This window comes from Gorilla gorilla, chromosome 6, assembly GCF_029281585.2.
Source record: "Gorilla gorilla gorilla isolate KB3781 chromosome 6, NHGRI_mGorGor1-v2.1_pri, whole genome shotgun sequence".
Taxonomy (NCBI): Eukaryota; Metazoa; Chordata; class Mammalia; order Primates; family Hominidae; genus Gorilla; species Gorilla gorilla.
In genome coordinates this window covers 113723263-113744263 of record NC_073230.2, presented here as the reverse complement: position 1 = coordinate 113744263, position 21001 = coordinate 113723263, and the positions used below count along the sequence as shown (strand labels likewise).

Below are 21001 nucleotides of genomic sequence, written 5' to 3'. Positions count from 1 at the left end.
ACCATAAATGCACCACCTGTCTTCTTTTTAGTGCTAATCATGAAACGTATCATGGTTTACATTGCAATGTGTTTGAAATACTATACTGAGCTGCGGAATCACAGAATCCACAGAGGAAGAGAGCCCAGGGTTCAGACAAAGCAATGTGGCTAGGGTTAACCTAGTAAATCCTATTCCCTGAGGGCTGTTCTAGAGGGATCCAGACTAAAAACTGTAGATGGTATGAGAAGAGAGGGGTTTGGGATAAGCCTAAAAAGCCCCATAAGAAAGCATAAATCTGACTGTCATGTAGGATTATGGCTCTCCTAAGAGCTGGGAGACTGTGGAGGCTGACTGAAGGAAAGGCTTTGTGCTTTGGTGGCTGGAAGCTTTTGTACAGCTCTGTGAAGCCTCCTTTAGTGCAACTGCAGTCTGGGCTCTATGGGGCTGCAGCTGTGCCACCCTGGAAGGGGTGAACGAAGCAGGGGAATAGGAAGGAACTGAAGACAGAAAGAAGGCTGATGTGGGACCATGTAGTTGACTCTGGCCATTCACGGCAACTTCCAGATAGGAGAGGACCTCAAATTGTAACAGGTGACAACATCACTACATCGCTACAGATAGTTGTCATTGGCCATTAACAAGGACTACACATTCATTTGCGTCACATCTCTTTCAGGAAGCAATTATTTTGGGGTCCAAAATGCTTGTATATCCTTTAGTTCTGCACTTTCATATTATGTTAACTAGTACTCCCCTAAGTAGTTGAACTTAAGGGATGCCAAGAAGGGCCCCAGATATCGTCAATCAAACAATGTCCTTTCTTTTGGGTTAAGTCCTGAGGAATCTGTGATACTTAGCCCAGTCAGATGGTTTCTCTGAAAGGTAAATGGAAGTCAGCACATGGAGGAGTAAGGGGATACAAGAGGAGAAGGAAGCACTAGGCCTTTCCCAGGGCATCTGAGCCTATGGGGGCCCCTGAGGGGAGCCCTCTGGCTGCTCCAGATTGGCACTGGGTGCTGGCTGGTGGGAGTGACGTAGATCTGGGAGAGATTCTAAAAGGGGTGTGGGAGCGGAAAAGGAAGTGCGCTAGTCATCTATTATTGCATAACAGTATTACCACAAACCTCGTGGCTTAGAACAGCCCACATTTGTTATCTCAGTTTCTAGGTCAGGAGTTGGACATGCCTGGATCCATTGTCTCAATATCTGTCACAAGAATGCAATCAAGATATTGGTCAGGGCTGATTTCTCATCTGAAAGCCTGACTAGGAAATGATCCATTTTCATGTAGTAGTTAGCTAAATTCAGTACTTTGAGAGCTACTGCATTGAGGACCTCAGTTTTTAGCTGGCAGCCATCCTCAGTTTCTTGCCATGTGGGCCTCTCCCAACATGGCAGCTTGCTTCATCAAAGCATGCAAGCTGAGAAGGCAATAGAGAGAGTTTGGTAGCAAGAAGGAAATCACAATCTTATGTAACTTAATCGTGGAAGTGACATCTCATCCCTTTTGACATATTCTATTGGTTAAAAGCATGTTAAGTCTTGCCCACCCTCAAGGGTGAAGAGCATTACAAAAGGGCAGAATACCAGGAGGTGGAGATCATTGGGGGTCATCTAGAGTTTGCCCATCACGTGGAAGAAAGTGATGGCAGACATCCATTGTTTTTTCTGGTTGCTATCCATTCCTCCTTCTTCTGGTAATTATACCTAGATTTTCCTTTGACGAATAGCCCCCTCCACCATTTCCACAATGTTTCTGGCAGTCTCAGCCCCAGACGTCCAAAAGTGACTTAAGCTGGCGAATCAGCATATCACATGTCTGGGTTCACAGTGGTGAGTTTACAGATGGACATGTGACCCAACAAGAGCCAATGAAGAGCAAGGAAACTTTCTTGGGAATTCTGGAAAGATATGCTCTATTTTTCAGATTGACTTAAAACTAGAGAGGATCTAGGAACTGGAGCTGCTGCCTCTGTCTGCTAAGATGTGAAGTCCAAGACTGAAAGTAACATAGCAGAAGGAGAACCAAAAGATATGTTGAGTCTTGATGCTATTTGTTGAACCAGTCCTGAATCCAGCTGTGTCGTAAGTGAATTATTCCTAACATGATGACATAAGCCTGACATTAATTTATCAAGGCATGCTGAAGAATATTTGATTATTGGATATAGTGCAATACCAAATCTATGTAAATAATAGGCACATCTGATTCATGTAATTTAAGAGGGGTAAAGGTAGGGAATATTCCCTAGACAAGTTCATTCATCAGCAAATATATATTTTGCCCTTATTACATGTTAGGTCCAAGGGCTATTACATATAGTTGGGCAGTTTTTGCACTGCACAAATGTACCTACTCAGGAGGGTAAGTGGGAACTGAAACCAAGTCTTCCTTATATTTGCCAAACATTTGCCCTGGTGTGGGAGTGGTTTCATCCCAGGACAGAGTGATGTTTATAACTTGCTAACTGGCCAGATGTTCCTCTGCTAAGCTGAGTAGGATGGAAGGAGTGAGCATGGTAGAAAGATGTGGCTACAAAGAGGAACACACATGTGGTTCTTGCCCTTTAGGAGTTTAATTCAAGTGTGGGGTTAGTTATGCAAACTGAAGATCATGATAAAACGTCGTAAAGGCTAATAATGATTTTGGAACATATGGTTATGGCCTTGGAACTGTAAGTTGAGGAGCATAGTCCACAGACTTTTATCTTTCTAATGTGTGAATAGAATAGAATATTTGAAACTGGTACTTGTGGCTTTCTGGTTGCCATAGGCAATATACACTATATGTATATAGTGTAAAGGGAACAAAAGAGTTCTTGACAAATTTGACTTGGGGAGTGAAAGGAATTAGAGAGGATGTCAAAGAAGTGGTATGTTGGATCTGGATCTTGAAGGGAAATAGCAAGTGCAAAGATTAGTGAAGTGAAAGCACTTGGTCCATTATAGGAATGGTAAATAACTGCTATGGCTTGAACTTGGAATGTGTGACAGAGGGCAGAGGATATGTAAGATTGAGGTTAGAGCAGGAGTAGATTAGGAAGAGGCTTCTGGGACAAGCTTTGGAGTTTCAATATCCCTTTATTCACAGGGAGTCAGCGCAGCTTTTAAAGCTGGAGAGCATCATATTTTAGAAAGATCAAGCAATGTGGATGAGGACACATTAAAAAGAGAAGACCTGGAGGAGGGGACACCACTCAGGCTTATAACCTCCAGGTAAGAGATGACCAGTGTGAATCTTGGCATTGGCACTGGGGTTGGAAAGGATGGAACTTAGATGTGAGACAGCTCACAGATACAGTCTACAGGCTGGTCTACTGTTAGATGGGTGTTGTCTTATTCTACTTGGGTTCTATACCAGAATATCTCAGCCTGGGTAACTGATAAACAACAGAAATTTATTTCTTACAATTTTAGAGCCTGGGAAGTCCAAGATCAAAGTGCTAGCAGATTCAGTGCCTGTTCCTATAGCTAGTACCTTCACTCTGTCCTCACATGGTGGAAGGGGAGGGAAGCTGCCTTCCCTTGCTCTCTCTCTCTTTTTTTTTTTTTTTTTTGAGATAGGGTTTGCTCTCTTGCCCAGGCTGGAACACTGGCACTATCATAGCTCACTGTAGCCTTGAACTTCCAGGTTCAAGCAATCCTCCCACCTCAGCCCCCACAAGTATCTGGGATTACAGGTGGGTGTCACCATGCTCAGCTGATTTTGTACTTTTTGTAGAGACAGGGTTTCACCATGTTGCCCAGTCTGGTCTCAAACACCTGAGCTCAAGTGATTTGCCCACCTCACCCTCCCAAAGTGCTGGGAATACAGGTGTGAGCCAGTGTGCCTGGCCCAACATCTTTTATAAGAGCACTAATTCCATTCATGAGGACAGAGCGTGCATGGTTTAATCACCTCCTATATTCTATGACATTGGGGATTAAGTTCCAACATATGAATTTTGGGGAAACACCAAAAATTTTGGGGAGACAGCAACATAGCAGGGGTAGAGAAAGAGGTAGGGAAGAAAGGTTAACAGTGATGCTTTTGTGCAATAGTGTCAAAAACGTCTCACTACAGCACAAATTGTGAAAAAATGGCATTTTTCTTGTTTACTACTTAGTTAATGGTGTTTGATAGCTCTCAACCCAATGGTAAGAGAGAAAGAAACATAAAGTGAAAAAACAAAAAACTTGGCCGGGCATGGTGGCTGACATCTGTAATCCCAGCACTTTGGGAGGCTGAAGTGGGCGGATCATGAGGTCAGGAGATTGAGACTATTCCAGCTAACACAGTGAAACCCCGTCTCTACTAAAAATACAAAAAATTAGCCGGGTGTGGTGGCACGTGCCTGTAGTCCCAACTACTTGGGAGGCTGAGACAGAAGAATTCCTTGAACCCAAGAGGCAGAGGTTGCAGTTAGCAGAGATCACGCCACTGCACTCCAGTCTGGGCAATAGACCGAGACTCCATCTCAAAAACAAAAACAAAAACAAAACAAAACAAACAAACATACAAAAACAAAAAAACAACAAAAAACTTTGGTGCTAACTAGAGAAATATCAGTCTCTTCCAAGTTAAAATAGTTCCTTTCAGGTTAACACCACTTTCCTGGTTACATTCAGGCTTTCAGGGTCTTTTCTTTTTACCCTGCCCACGAATCCCCCTGACCCCCTTGTATGGGTGCAGAGCAAAGCTTATCTGTCATCACCGTGATGGGAAGGGCCTTTCCAGGTCTTGGCTGGTCCTATTGTGAGAGCCCTGGCTGAGCTGGGCTGGTCCCTGGGCCTGGGGGCTTTGTGCTAGTGTCCCTGTTATGCTCGGTCATGCTTGGTCCTTGGGGTCACCTGTTGCTTCTGTGCACCATTTCAGCCATATCCTTCCAGTTCAAAGTCTTTGCATTCTTCAGTTTCTGTGTCCAGATCTTAAGTCTCTTCTAGACTATGGCTGTTCTTAGAACCTCTCCGTTCCCCCTTGGGATAAGCAGGAACTTCTGGAATCCCTACATACATTGGTCAGCCCTTGGGAAACTGGAAACATATTCTTAGTCCCATATGCCTGATCACCTCCCTCATTTTTTCTAATCTGTAGCTCAAGTGCCAGATGAATGTGGAATTCTCTGTGAGGCTGGTAGCCTCATAAAGGGAAGCCAGGCCAAGGTCCTGTCTATTTTGGGGTCCTCAGGAGCTTATCTGGATCTTTTATTGTACTTTGCCTCCTGTTTCTTCTTTAGTTTTTGGCTCTGGAGTTGAGGGTGTGTGTAGGAACTCTATCTCAACTCCTGCACCAACTTTTCCAGCTCCTCCTTTCAACCTGTCTGCCTGGCTAGCAAGGAAAGGAGCTGGGTCACTAAGAAATACTCAAAGAGATGGTTGGGTGGGTGGGTAGATGATGGTAGGAGGCAGCAAACGTTTGGGTGGGGATCTAAAGGGACAATTAATTCAGTCCAGACAGGTTGACTTTGAGGTATCTAAGTATTCCAAGACATCCTGCATTTGACAGTTGGGAGAAAGAGGGTTTGGAGATCAAGAGGGATTGTGGCCAGAGTTACTGGTTATGGGTGTTTGAGACAATGGGAATGGATAAGTTTAAGGAAGGCACGTAGGAAGAGGAAAGTGGGCAAGAGCAGTTAGAGGAAGGAGAGCTGGAAGAAATGTAGGTTAGGAGTGTTTGGAGAGGTAGGAGGAGAAAACGGAGATCGCACTTACTCTCCGGAGTGAAGCCTGAGCTCTAGTCATATACAGATCCCACAGACCTTGGAGGGCTTCTTGCAAGGCTCAGCTCACAAAACCTCACTTAAAAAACAATTCTCTGAAGTTCATCTTGCCATTCAAATAAGAGAGAAATATATTAGGCAAGCTAAGATGTAAACTGAATTATTGATGCGGTAGCTTTTTAAAGGGAAGGCAACATTAGCCTTAGGTTTAAGGACATCTTTGGTTTAGGGACAGCAAATCCTACCATGACCTACCTTTGTAACATTTTAAATTTCAGCTCACATTTCAGCACCAAAGGACCAAAGCCTAGACCTGAGATCTGGCACTTGCAAAAAGAAAGATCACCTGGAAGAACAAAATAGAAGACTCCTGCTCCCAATAGGCTTGGGTCAGGAAGAAGGCTGTTGGCATAATTGTGGAGTAGGAAGATGGAAAACAACTCCTAGAGATCCCAACAGCTGAATGTGTGCTTGGGCAGTGGCTGTGGGTGAAGTCATGGGAAGGCAAGTCATGAAGGGCATTAATCAAGGTAAAAGCAAAAGGAAAATGAGGTTCTTCAGGGCACAGTGTGTGGGAAGCAACAGCATGATGGAATCATTAGGAGAGATGCCCATGACTCCCGCGCCCAGCAGGAGTTGTTTCTGCGGGGGTCCCTGCTTCCATCTCCTAAGTTGCAGGCAGAGAGGGCAGAAGCCAGGATCATCAATACCCAAGAGGGAGCATCGAAGAGTGCATGCTTCCTCTACTATGTCGTGATATAGATGGAGGCCAGGATTTGGGAGCTTTGGAACACATCTCTCCCAGGCCTGATTGTTAGGAGAGGACTTAGGCAAGGTGTGGGCAATGCTGGTGCTTCACCTTTCCTTGTTGACCAGACAGACCCAGAAGGGTCATTTGTCAAAACAAAGAAAATCTCTTCCAGGGGTGAGGCAGGTGTGGCTGCCTGTATGTGAATGTGCTGCACACCTTTCCCATCAGCAGGTGTCTGAGACCCTACTCTCCTGCTGACTTTGTTGGCCCCAGCATCAGCCTGTGAGGTCCAGCACCCAGAGCCCAAATCTTCTGGCTCCTAGGCTGGCACACAACCTAACAACAATTCCTGTGCCTTCATATTTTCATCTCTGCAAGGAGGATAGTAGAAATAGCTCTCAAGTAGGGAATGATGACTGTATTTGAGAACAGGGCAAAAAAAAAATCTGAAAATTGAACATCTTGTCACTAGGCAATTGTAACACTTTTTGAAGATTATGAGCTAATCAAAATTACCCAGGTATTCTGCTCTGGAAATGCTCAACAACCAGACAGGATGTTTTTGAATGCGGTAATAAAAATTATCTCTAGGAGCAAAACCTACTGAATCTTAAACATTCCTGCCAGAGAAGGAACACTCTCCAAGTCCTCCTCAGTTTACACCAAAGAATTCCACATAATTCATTTCTGTTGTGGTAGTTAGTAAAACCTTACGATATACACAGGTCAGAGCCAATCCAAAAAAACAGAAGCAAAAACATGAGGTAGTTTTAAAAATGTTCTTTAAAGAAGATGTAGATGAATATATGGAAGAGGTATTATAGCTATTATTTACTAAAAAAATGTGAAGCTTTTCTATTTTAATTTCTTTTGAGAACTAGGCTTTCAAAAAAAAAATCGCGAGACTGTCTAGCACCTATCTTTCTTGTTATTAGGATGACTTACATTACATTGTATTTTTACACTTTAAAAATATTGTCATTTAGAAAAAAGGCAACTAATTATAAGATGAAATGATACCAACTTATAATTTTTTTGTAGACTATACAACAGAGCAATAAACATTGCATAGGTGTAGTTCTATACGCATTTCAATTAGTGATAACTTTCCCATTTCAAAAATATTTCAAAAACTAAAATATATTTTAATAAATGTGATGCTTAAAATTTTTGTTTTCTACTTTGTAGGTTATTTTTTCCACAGATGGATTTCTGATCCTAAATAATCATTTACATGAATTCAGATTTTTTTGATCCAGGTAACTTTTTTCTCCACATTTCTTGAGTAATTTATTTAACTTAAAATACTTAACAGAATGTAGATTCTTTTTTATTTCTTATATGCCAGGCATGTGTCTAGATTATTTAAGAGACAAATTACAAATAATCTTTTTCTTTTGTTTCTCTTGAGGAGAAGATATGTAAGTGGCGGCTCTGTTTGGTGGGAACTCTTAGGAAAACTGCTTGTTTATAGTTCTAGGACATACTTGCGCACCTTGGCCTGCCATGCCTAACTGGGGTCATAAGCCATGTGACACTGGTGTCCACCTCACATAGTGCCACCCCCCCCACCGCCACCCCACCTAGGACTAGATGCCAAATGCTGACATCAGCTGCTGCCGTGACGTTATTGATAGTTTGTTGTTGTTGTTGTTGTTGTTTTTTGGTTTGTTTTTGTTTGTTTGTTTTTGAGACAGGGTCTTACTCTGTCACCCAGGCTGGAGTGCAGTGGCACCATCTCAGCCTACTGCCACCTCTACCTCCTGGGCTCAAGCGATCCTTTTGCCTTAGCACCCCAAGTAGCTGAGACTACAGGCGCATGCCACTACGCCCAGCTAATTTTTGTATTTTTTTTTTTTTTGTAGAGATGGGGTTTCACCATTGGTACCCAGGCTGGTCTCTAACTCCTGAGCTCAAGTGATCCACCTGCCTCAGCCTCCCAAAGTGCTGGGATTACAGGTGTGAGCCACCACACCTAGCCTATGTTGTCTATAGTTTTATCAAGGACACACTAAGGTATATTGGAATTAAAAGAAAAGTGGATTTTAACCATGAAGGTTTATTTCTTGCTCATCTCCATCATGGGTTGACTGGGGGCTCTGCTCCATGCTCCTCATTTGGGGATGTATACAGAAGGAGCAGCTACCACCTGAGCTGCTCTGCATTAATTAGTCTCTAATGCAGAACTAAAGATAGCTAAGGAGGCCTCATTTGGCCATTAAAGTTTCTAGTCTGATGGTGACATGCGCCACTTCTGCTCACTACTCATTGACTGCAACAAGTCTCACAGCCCCACCCAGCCACTAGGAGCCAGGAGGTACAATCCTGTCATGTGCCAGGAAGGTGGGAATTCAGAAATGCTGGGTGAACAGCATTAATGATGATCACAGTTGCCCATGCAGTGTGCATCTCCTCTTTCTCTTTCCTAGGAGATTGCTGACTTTGGTTAGTTTTCTATCTCTCCTCCATGCTGACCATTAATTTAGGCAAAGCTAACCCCATTTTCTGACACCAGGAGTGGACTTTGATGCACTTAAGCCAAACAAAATAATACAAACTAGTTGTGATTGGTTCAGGAAAGAAGACGAGATACAATTCAGGCTAATGAGATGCCATGCAAGGTTTGCAGAAGCTTTTGGGAAACTTTCTTTTCATTTTTTTAGGATATGTTCTGGGAGTAATTCCCTTGCTTTCCCTGGATGTGTGCGAGAAAGCATAGGCATCCACTTTCTGACCAACAGGAGACCCAGTCTCAGGATGGAGCAGACACCATGCATGGTAGAGCAGAGAGACAGATAAAACCTAGGTCCTTGATGAAATGATTGGCCACTGGATCAGCCACAGTTAAAGACCGTCTACCTTTGGACTTCTGGTTATCTTAGGCCAAAAATGTCCTTTTAGTTTAAGGCACTTTGAGCCGGGTTTTCTAAGACCTAGCAGTCTCAACCATCCAAACTAATAAGCTGAATTAACTAGATTTCCTGTCATGTCCTTCCTGCCTGATTGGTAACCCTTGACTCCAATTTGGCCTCATTTTCCGTACCTTACTGGCTGCCTTTTCCTCTAATCATAGGTCACTTGCAAATAAAATATAGATTTACTTCAAACTCCTACTATCACATGCATTTCTTTTCTTACTGACTTCACGGCCTTCAAATACGGCCTCATAATCATTTACTCTCTGTCAGGTTCCTCCAACGACTTGGATCACTCCTAGCCTGTCTTGATTGGCCACCTCCACACTAATGCCAAAAAGGATGCCAGTTTCTCGATATCTCTGCTTCTTAAAAAACATGTCCTTTGTCTTGCTAAATTGTGTCTTCCCTACACAAGGGTTGAAAATAAAGCAGCCCACCTGGTCACACACTCTAAAATACAAAAGGTCAGTGAAGCAGTCCTCCACTGTGTCAGTGCACATGCTGTCACCAGGAGCGTTGTGACTTCAGGACGTGCTTCCTCGAGCCCTAACTTGGGGCTGCACTATTGAGGCCTCAGCAAGCTGATTTAAAGCTGCTATTGACAAATCCCATCACATCCCATATGTGAGCTGAAGAGTGACAGTGGAGACAATTTCTATGGCACTTGTTACAGCAAAAGGCAGAAGCGCTGGCACTGGGGTGGGCAGGGGTGGGCTTTTTAGATCCATATTTCAATGGGTATATTTTAGGTGAATTCTAATAGGAATGAAGTTAACACACTTCGTATGTCTCCCATCCTGGCTCATTTGCTGCCTAAATGTAAGAAGCTATGCCAAAGTAACTTACTCAAGTAGTTTGGGGGAAGTCAGGGACAAGGCAAAGCTATGAGTAATCTAGGAAAAGGAAATATTCTAGGGGCTGTTTGGAGCTAGAGGGAGTGGTGTTATTGATGTGATTGGACATGTGGAGTTTAAATTGGCCTTTTCTGAATTATTAAGAGTTTCTGATTTATACCACAGAAGACCTGAACTTTTTAGATTTACTGTCCTTGTATCTAACAGGGATGATTCCAGAGAGATTTCTGGCAGGTTCTACAAAAATATTCTGAGACTGACAGTTGCTTTGGGGAATAAAAAGACAGCGTGTGTCTGCTTCTTTCAGCCCCTCTTCCTTCTCTCTGGCTCATTTTTTCAAGTCATGCAAAGCTTTCACTAATACAATTGAGGCTTACAAACTGTTAGAAGAATCGCTGTCTTAATGAACATCATTTAAGGAAGAGAGGAAGAAAGAAAGAGGCGAGGGACGGGGAGAGAGAACAGAAGCCTGTTATCTTGCTGGTTTGGCTTCCTCTCATCCAGAAGGCTGACTTTCCGGCAATGGGAAGGAGGATGGGTCAAATTATGGTAATTAGGATCTTGTGTGGCAGCTCGTGATGTGCATTTCCTTCATTTCATTGTTTCTCTTCATGTTTGCTGGAAGACCAAATAATACACTTCTATGTTTGTGCCAAAGGATTATTCTTGGGATTCAGAAGACGAATGGCCATCAGAGAGCATGTCTGGCCCATCTTTCCGGAAAGGTTTTCAGTGGGATGAGGCAGGTGGCTTAATAGAATCAGGTGACTTGTTTCTAGGGGACTTTAGACGCTTTAGAAGAAAATAAAAAGGTTTTAAGAACTTCTCTGTGGATCTGTTATCCAGGTGCTAACCACCTAGTTGGATTATTATTATTTTTCCTTCTTCCTGTTACACATATTTTGTCTTCTAAGAGGCTCAAGTTGTAGGAAAAGCACATAGGGAGATAAGTATAGCTCATTTTCTTATCCAAAGGAGGTTGCAGTAATTTCTCCTATTAGACAGCAAATTCCCTCCAACCCAGACCTTGGTCTTTTCCCATCCATTGTGTGACGTGATTGGCAACTTCTAACTGACGACACAGAGGCTGATTCTTTCTAACTGCCAATCAGTCACGGTGCAGGTCACCTTTAAATTCACTTTATATTAAACAAGAAAAGAAAGGAACTGCTTGAAACACTGAACTGCTTGATTAGATGGAAATTCTTGTAGCCTATTTTAATGGAACCATAATTTCCAGCAGCTATTTTTGAGAAGAAACTATTAAAGAAACATTGGCTCTTGAATTTAATGTGATCGCACACATCACTAGCTGTGTGATGAACATCTGCTTTTAAAGTAGGGCTCACACTGACAGCCACCCTAATTCTCCTTCTTTGCTATCACCATCAGCCCTGTGGTTCCAGTTATTCAACATCATTCCCCATGTGGCAAATTTATATAGCTTTCAGTTCATGCCTTTTCTGGGAAGGCCTGTGGCAACTTTGCCCATGTTTTGATTGTTCTTTGAGTCACAAATAGCAAGAATACCAACGCTATGCATTCATCATGTGCCAATGATTACAGCACCAAGAAGCTTCAGGTCTGGGGTCCTCTGGTCCACTATCTCATTTTGTGAAAGAAACTAGGGTTTAAGTGACCTCCCCAAAATTTGTTGGCTATTTAGAGCAGATTTGTTAAGAGAATGCAGAGGCTTTTTACTATGTTTTATTGAAGTGTAATGTGTAGTATTATACTTCTGTAGTATATAAGAAAAAGTGTGCCGATCATATGTGTATGTTCAGTGAATTCACAAAGTGGGAACATCTGTCTTGCCAGCACCCAGCTCAAGAAACAGCTCCAGTTCCTTTATGCTCCCTTCCCATCCACACCGAGCCTCTCTAAGAGTGATTCCATCTTGACTTCTAACACCTTAGACTAATGTTGCTTGTGTTTAAACTTTATATTAATGGGTCTAAAAATCCTTAAACCAGTTCGCTTTCCACTACCACAGTTTCTTTGGGCACCACCTTCTCCTATGGGAGATACCACAAGAGTTCGAGTTTCAAAAGTGAGACTGGGAAGGAAAACCACATTCAATTTTGACATCAGATTTTCATCATAATCAAGTTGGCAGCTCTATAATCTTCCATAGTTAGAGACAAGGCTACTAGAGTTAAGTTGCTAAAAAACCAAACCAAAACAAACCCAGCTCTTGTCTGGTCAGCTGTCAGTGCAGGTCCAGCTGGTTGCTGCTCGGTCACTCTAATGACTGTGAGTGTGAGTTCAAACCATTCTTTAGAAAAATGTATTACCTTTTTGTGGCTGCTATTGATTTTTACCCTGACATATTATTATTCTTGACAATATTGCTTTTTCACCACTGACATCTTAGTAAACCCAGAGTCAGAAATATCACTGGACTGCTTTTAAAATTTCTTCACAATGAAAAACCAGCTTTCTACATCTTATTTCCTGTAATGCAAAGCTAGCCTTTCTGTTTGCCTGCTTTCATGTTGATTTAAACACTTGGTTTTCTGTTACAAATATTTCCCACCTCTCCTCTGTTTTTCCCCTCTTTTGTCCAGGAGGTGATGTAAATGTACATGCTTTATTAACCACCCAGTTGTGCAAGGATGTTCTGATTGCATCTTAGAAATGCTAGCAGGCCAGGCGCAGTGGCTCACGCCTGTAATCCCATCACTTTGGGAGGCCGAGGTGGGCAGATCACCTGAGGTCAGGAGTTTGAGAACAGCCTAGCCAACAAGGTGGAACCCCGTCTCTACCAAAAATACAAAAATTAGCTGGGTGTGGTGGCAGGTGCCTGTAATCCCAGCTACTTAAGAGGCTCAGGCAGGAGAATCACTTGAAACTGGGAGGTGGAGGTTGTAGTGAGCCAAGATCATGCCATTGCACTCCAGCCTGGGTGACAAGAGCTAGACTCCATCTCAAAAAACAAAAAAAATGCTAGCAAATAGCAGGATCCAATGCAGACTGATGGTCAGCTCACAGGAAACATCAGATTTCCATCTTTTGGTCACACATCCTTCTTTGCACAGTCAGATACTTCCCAAAGCAGTTTTTTTGTGTGCTAAAAGAAAGATAAGTAGAGGCAGAATTGAGTTTACCAGCTATCCAAACTCAGCATATTTGTGGATCATCTCATTTTTCTGCTCTGTAAGTTACCGAATATGAGAAAACCAGAATAGATCCTCCCTGTCTGGTAAGTGAAGGGGGTAAAGTTATAGTAGCAAAAACAAGGTACAGGAACAAAGTGCTTGGGGGAGCTCTCCAGGACACATTTATATACAGCCTCGTACTCTCTTACCCAGAAGCAGCAGTCTCGAGGAACTGTAAGAGCCAATAGTGAAAAAGCTATTTAGTCATGGATGGTACCATGTCAAAGTGAACTAAAATAAGTAGCCATGACGGAGATAATTAATTCATCTGTAATAGAGTCTGGACTCACGGAGAATTCTAGCAGTTTTTGGATTAAATTGGCTGAGAGACTTGTTATGGCTTCCAGGCCAGAAGCTGGCCAGAAAGGAGTTTGCTTAGAATTTTTGTTTTTATTTTTATTGGCTGTCAACATTCTAGCTAACGAGGAGGCTACAGGCACACACTTCTATTCATTTTCCCTCCCAAGACGCCTTCCTGAGTGTCTCTATCCATTGGATGCTTGTAGGGAGCAAGCCTTTGCCTTTGTGGGGTGAGGGAAAGGAGAGAAAGTGGGAAAGAAAGCAGGGATGACACTGCTAGGAAATCTCTGTACCTTTGATTTCGAATGAGAATGTGATGCTTTTCTTTCATCACCAGTATTGAAACCTTGCTGTTTTGAACTTCTTAAAGATCCAATATCTCTCCATAACCTTATGGAGAGCCTGGGAGTAGGGAAGCTCCTTCAGGCAAACTCTCAGGTCCCTGAGAGCATGCTATCCCAAGAAAGAAAAACCTGAAATCATCCTGCAGCCACAAGTAAAGATCTCTTAAATGCTGACTGTCAGCGGCAGTTGTCCTAGTTTGACAGGCCAGGTGAATCAAGACGTAGTCATCTTGGAATCTAAGAATACAAAGACCCTGTACCCTTGGGGGAACAATATTTTCAATCAGGAAATGTATCCCTTAGTTTCCCTGAAAATCTGAATCTCTCCTGTTCTTTGATCTGTGGAAATGGAAATAGCCCAAAGAAGTTGAGATTCCCAAGTATGGCCAGGCAACCAGCAGTTCCAGCTGGTTCTGGGAGATCTTCCACAAATTTTAGTCATTAACATTGTTTTTCTAGATACAGAAAAGCACTATTTTTCTAGATCCATTGCTTCCAAAGATCCAGAAAAACAGATGGGTGGGAAGACCCCTGAACTACAGTGATCATGTGATGTGGTTAGAGGCTAAAAATATCAAGGAGTCTGTGATGCAAAAGGAGAATGGGCATCTAAGTAGGGGACCAATAATCTCAGCCCAAGAATGTAAGGCTGCCAGGAACCCTTTCTCTATGCTTAACTCCATGATTAATTAAACTCTTTTAAATTATGCCAGAATTAACCCTGTCAATAGAAATGTTGCCCACAGGCTTTGTTCCTAGCCTTTTGAATTTCCCTTTGTCCTTTTGTGTCTGTTTTATGAGCAATCAGAAAGTACCCCTGAAGCCAAGGAAGTCTGAGCCAGTGACAATCCCTCCTCCCCACAGACCAGAACACACAATGGTGATAACTTGGTTACTGGAGAGGAATCAGCTCAGAAAAACAGTTCCAATTACACCAACAAGAAGCTCAAAGGAAAAGGGGGCAGGTTATAGAAATAATACTAGAATATTAACCATAGAAAAACAATGTTAAAGACTAAAGTTTGTGGAAGATCTCCCAGAAAGTTCAAGATGCTCTATCTGTGCTTTTCATTTAGGTCAACCATGTGGAGAAAGACCAAATGACTTAATAATACAACCATACATTTGAATAGTATTTCATAGACACAGATGACTTTTGCTTGTCCTGTCTTATTTGATGTCCTTACTTGAACCTGGGAAGTAGGTATATAAGATATTCATTTGTATGCAAGGAAAATGGGGCTTGAAAATGTTATGTGACTTGTCCAAGGTAAAAAATGACGAGGATTCTGGTCTTCTAACAACTGGTTGGATATGAATTTCACTGCACTAGAATGTCCATCTTTCCTGCTTAACATATTTCAGGAGGGTGAATTCTAGATGATGGGCTTGGCATCCTGACATAAATCAGATAGTAATTAAGATGACTAATGGTCTGCTTTAGGAACCATGAGTTTCAAAAGGAAAACAGGATACAATGTTGTACCTAGGTGGTTTATACCCTGGCTGGGGAAGGTGGTCCTAAAATAAAGAATAAACAAGACACTGCCAAACTGGATGGTACCAAAAAAAAGTGCAAGCAAATTCCAGAAAGGAGACATACGTATGGCCAGGCAAAGGTTTTCAGACAGGAGATAGGACCTAGGTGAACTGCACATTGTAGACAAGTAGGCTCTGTCTATGGGAGAGCAGCAGGGTGCATGAATCCTCCCTGGGGAGTGAAAAAGGCAACTCTGGAAACCTCTTGATTTTAGCAGGTATAAGGACATTTTGGAATTTTTGGGGAAAATTGCCTTGGGTGGTAAACAGAAGGTCAGGCTATGAGGACCCCCATCCCTTAAAGCTTTAATATCAATTTCAACACTTGGAATTGCATTTGGAAGCAACCAGGTAGCTAGGCTAGAGTGCAGAGCCCTGGTGAATAAACACAGTCCATCTGGTTTACACTATTCAGCAAGGTGACTTCATTGGCTTTTTTCTTATCATGCAAGACAGTTTGAATACAGAAACCTAGCAGGATAAATCAGGAAATTCAGAAACCCAGAGACAGATTTGCCTGGCTGGCATATTCTACAATACATAATGTTAATTTAGTGCCTTCATTGTATAGTAGATGGAAAAAACTGCTAGACAAAATTAGGGCTCATAATCAGTCTCAATATTGACAAGAGTCTTGTTAAAGGGATCACTCTTCATTAAGACGTGTATGGGAGGAATTCTCTTGAAGGGCATCTAAGTCAACCACAGCCTCCTGAACTCAGGGCTGATAATATTAATGATCAGTGCTGGAGACTTAACAATGGAGGGAAAAACATAGTTTATGAATGGATGGCTACATTATGTAATTTTTCTCTGCTTTTCTACCTCTTTAAGCTGTGCAAATCCATATTAAGATACATACAAATGTAGTGTAAAATTGGGGGGAGGGGGCGTGGGAGTCACTGACACTTGAAAATAGGAGCCAAAATTTCTTACTCCTAGTAGGCTGGGTAATGGGACAGAAAGCTGGAGTCTATGCTGTTAATCTTAATTTTGTTTTCTCCATAGTGGCTTTCCATGAAGATAGCTGAAGACTGATTGGAACATGGAAAAGCCCAGAAATCCAACCCAGTTAAAAATGACCCCTTAACATTTCTCTGAACCCCAAGAGTCTGTTGGAGTTAAGAGTCGTTCTAACTCACTTATTTCCTGAACTCTGTCCCCAAGACTGAGTTAGGTTCTCTTCTTATACACACCAAGAACACCATGTACTTATCAAGCTATAGTTAGAGTGTATGTGTCTGTGTGCGAAAGAGGGAGAGAAAGAGAACATTTAAACAGTTCAGGCTGGTTATTGGTCTTCCTTCCCATTTATGGAAGATGAGCTATTGGTAAGCATGTGAGGGGCTGTGAGTTCCACACTTCTCTCAATCCTCAGTTCCCCTGTGTTTTCCATAGCATGAGCATCTTGCTGTATTGTGTGTTTTGGAGTTTAAAGAAACACATTTTTTAAAAAAGCATAGTCCACAAATACAAGAATGATGCTGTACCAAGAAGCAGCAATTGCTTCCATCATCAGTGGAAAGATAGGCTTGCTGTGTTGGACTTAGGGAAATGGTGGTGCCTTCTTAAAGAGATTTTCAAGGGTAACTTCAGCTACACATTTTGCCTTGCCTACTGACTTTAGACCACAACTCTTGTTTAAATGCAGTCTTGTTGAGGAGTGAGAGAGGGAACGAGTGAAGGAGAAAAGAAAGACTGAAGAAGTGACCAGTTTGATTTAGATAACTCTCCTTAACGCTCAGGAAAATATATCCTTGCCCGCAAATGGTTACATGCTCCAATTGTTGATGTAGCATTTTTTAGACTCCAGCAATTCTCACAGCTTTCACATGAGGAAGTCAGGGAGAAGACAGCTTTGTTCTCATTAAAAAAACAAGAAAGTCATGGTACCAACTGGCTTTAGTCAGTGAGAAAGCATTAGACCTGGAATTCCAGACTCAGTCTATCTTCTCACATGTATAATTTAAGCATGAAATAGGCCACTACATACTTTTCCAACAGTGTGAGGGCAAAAGTAACAGAAAAGGTTCTTATAGTCTTTTTGGAAGAAGCCCTACAATAGATTGAAAAGATAAAGTGTGAAATGGTGTGTGAGGACTGTGCTAAGTTAACAGAGGAGTCAGTCTGAGAGGCTGTCGCTGGCAGGACTCAGGAGGGAGCATCTCTGATGCCTTCTGGAAAACACCATCTTGAAGAGCCATTTCAGATCCCTGGATACACGTGTGCTGAGCTTCCTAATAGTTAGGCTGCAGGTGATTCTGTTCTGCTTATTAGACTGTAAATTAGTTGACCTACATCATGTGTCAGAGATTATAAGAACAGAACCAGGAAATCAGCTGAGAGTACTCCTCATAAAGAAATTATGTTTTCCCCCATGCGTGAGCAGAAATAAATGGTTTCTATTCTTCCTACGGCACCACATAGTTTATAAAAGAACCACTAGGGATAGGTTGTGATGCACAGGGTTTAAAAATTCAACGAGAAAGAACTCGACAAAGATAACTGCTATACACTGAATGTTTGTGTCTCTCCAAGCCCCTTTAATTCATTTGTTGAAAACCTAACCCCCAACATGATGGTATTACGGGGTGGGCCTTGGGAGGTGATTAGGTCATAAGGGCGGAGCCCCCATGAATGGGATTAGTGTTCTTATAAAGGAGACACCAAGCACTGGCTCACACCTGTAATCCCAGCACTCTGGGAGGCTAAGGCAGGAGGAACCCAGGAGTTTGATACCAGCCTGGCAACACAGGAAGACCCTATCACATACACACACAAAAATAGCCAGGTATGGTGGCGTGCACCTGTACTCCCAGCTACTCAGGAGACTGAGGTGGGAAGATTGCTTGAGCCCAAGAGCTCAAGGCTGCAGTGAACTATGATTGTGCCACTGCACTCCAGCTTGGGTTACAAAGCAAGACCTTGTCACAAAAAAGAGATTTTCGTTATCTCTCTGGTCCTTATGCTATGTGAGGATGCAAGGAGAAGAATGCCATCTATGGAAGCAGGCCTTCCTCAGACACCATATCTGTTGGTGCCTTAATCTTGGACTTCCCAACTTGCAGAACTGTGAGAAATAAGTTTCTGTTGTTTATAAGCCACTCAGTGTATGGTGTTCTGTTATAGGTGCCCGAAGAAAGACAATAACCACCCCAAACCTATTGTTTTCATGCTTTCTATTGTTTGAGGCCACATTACTGTACTGGGAATGAGCTAACATTAATTTTCGGCCTCACAGCTTCTGTATTTCCACAAATCATCTAAATGATACTGAAAGCAATTGCAAGACTTTCCTATACTTGAAGGACAGAGTGCATAAGCTGAATAACATGGGGCTTCAGTAATGATGCTGAGTTTTTCTGAGAGGTTCTCATTGCAACTATGAGAACAGTCCCTTTTAGAAATGGAAGGATATTTACCCCAATGCCCAGTACTGAAAATATTTAAAAACAAGAAAACAGAACAAAACATAAAAGTAAGTGACTTGCAATAGCAAAGATGTACTATAATAATTTCAGATTGCAACTAGGCCTACTTATACAGAGGGCACAATAGAAGGATTTTCTAGAATTGTCGGTTCTTAACAATGCTGGGCTTTTATTAAGTATATCACTATGTTATTTTAAAAGTTAATTTTTTAGTAATGAAATTGCATTCATATGATTTTGGTAATTAAACTTCATTGTGTAATTAGAACAAATGAGCAGAATTAGATTGCACTAGCCATATGTAACAACATTATTGGGTATATAAATCTTTTTTTCAAGTTTTATATAGCGCGTATACACACACACACACACACACACACACACACACACACCCCACACACAGTAGTAGTCTTATTTGACAGGACCAGGAACTTTCATCTTAGTGTGTTTAGAATGGCACCTATTATTTCAATCCATCTTACTCCTCTGCCTACAAGGAATTATACCGGTGGCACTAGAGATGTAAATGAGATCTGTTAGTGAGCAGTGAGAATGCATGGGTAAGTAGCAGATTGAGAAAGTTGATTCTATGGTAACAATACCTTCAATTTATTAAACATTACATTATAATAGAAATAGGGTTAATCACTTTATATATCACCTCATCCAAAGTTTGACAATGCTATGAGGTAGGTGTTATTCTTATCCTCCTTCGACAGATGAGGAAGCTGAGCAAGTAGCTCCTGACCATTATGCTAGTTTGATAAAATTAAAGATTATAATTCTAAATATTGCCAGAGACTCCACTCTCTGCTCTCTCATCTTTCCAAGCAGGTAGCTGAATTTTATATAGACATTTCAGTCTTTAACCAGTGGCTAAGCTGGTTGGACCACTGTGCTGATGAGGGAATTTTTTAAAGATGAAATGGTTTGCATCATGGCTGTGTGGCTCCTTGGTAAGTGTTTATTCCTTGTTCATGAGGCACCAGTTGCTTCTAGGAAGGGAAGGTTGGGAATAGTGGATGGTCTTTCCACACAGAGGGTCTGACATGGACACTGTACATGGAGGTACAGAAGGGCATTGTGCAGAGGGCAAGTGTGTTTGCAATTTGGCAAATTTGGGGCTTCAGGGAAGAAGGACTGGTGGAACCAATGGGGGCCAGAATACAGGAGATTTGTAGGCCCTATCAATGCTTGTGGAATTAACCCTGTAGGAGATAGGGGCCTATGATGGTACCAGTGTGGTCAACGTTTGAGCAGTAAAGCTGCATGATGAAATTTTCCCTTCAGAAAGAAAAATCTGACACTAGTGTGGAGAATGAACTTCTTGGAGGAGCAAACAGAGGTGAGGAGAAAGCAGTTGAGAAATCATGAGGACTTGGGAGGGAGGGAAGTGGCCAGAGCCTCAAGGCATTTCTAGGTTAAGATCCACAGGGTTTGGACAGACAGTGAAAGCAGGTTGAGAGAATACTGAGGGCAATATTAACCAAGATCAAGAGGAGAAGCCTTTTTATTCCCATTGGAGAACTTAAGTAAATTAAATTTTGGACATATTGAATTTGAGGGACCTATGGGACAGTCAGCTGGAGGTGTTCAGAAAGTAGCTGGAAATATGGCTCTTGAAGCTTCGAGTTGGGTTGGGGCTAGAGTTCTAGATATTCACTTACTTAGCAGAGGTTTATTGAGTGCCTACTAAGCTCTAGGCTCTATTTTGGAGACCGGAAGTAGAGCAGTGAACGACAGTCATCTGCACGTATGGAGATGGCTGGCAAAGCTGGAGAAGTGGCTGAAGTCCTTGGGAGTGTGAAGAGAGGATGGCCAAGGATGGAGCCCTGAGGAATCTCAACAACCAAAGGGCAGGTGAGAGAAGAGGGGGAGGGAATGAAGGGGACTAAGACAGAGTGGCAAGGGAGACAGGAACACACACTATCAGAAGAAACAAAGGGAGGGAAGCAGGTCCACTTTTTAAAAAAAGTTAAGAAATATTTTTGAATGATGATAAAAATCACATAGCCTAAAATTTAC

At 42.2% G+C, this 21001-nt stretch overlaps 1 protein-coding gene and 1 long non-coding RNA gene across 3 annotated transcripts in view; one reads left to right on the top strand and one right to left on the bottom strand.

Annotated features, from left to right (window-relative positions):
* Window positions 1-21001, bottom strand: part of LHFPL3 (LHFPL tetraspan subfamily member 3) — a 554202-nt gene that overhangs the window by 96648 nt on the left and 436553 nt on the right. The window lies entirely within an intron of this gene.
* LOC134758873 (uncharacterized) lies at window positions 1931-9539 on the top strand. The gene is made up of 4 exons (XR_010134542.1): window positions 1931-2067; window positions 3074-3198; window positions 5960-6211; window positions 9096-9539. It is a non-coding gene; the product is annotated as an uncharacterized lncRNA (long non-coding RNA).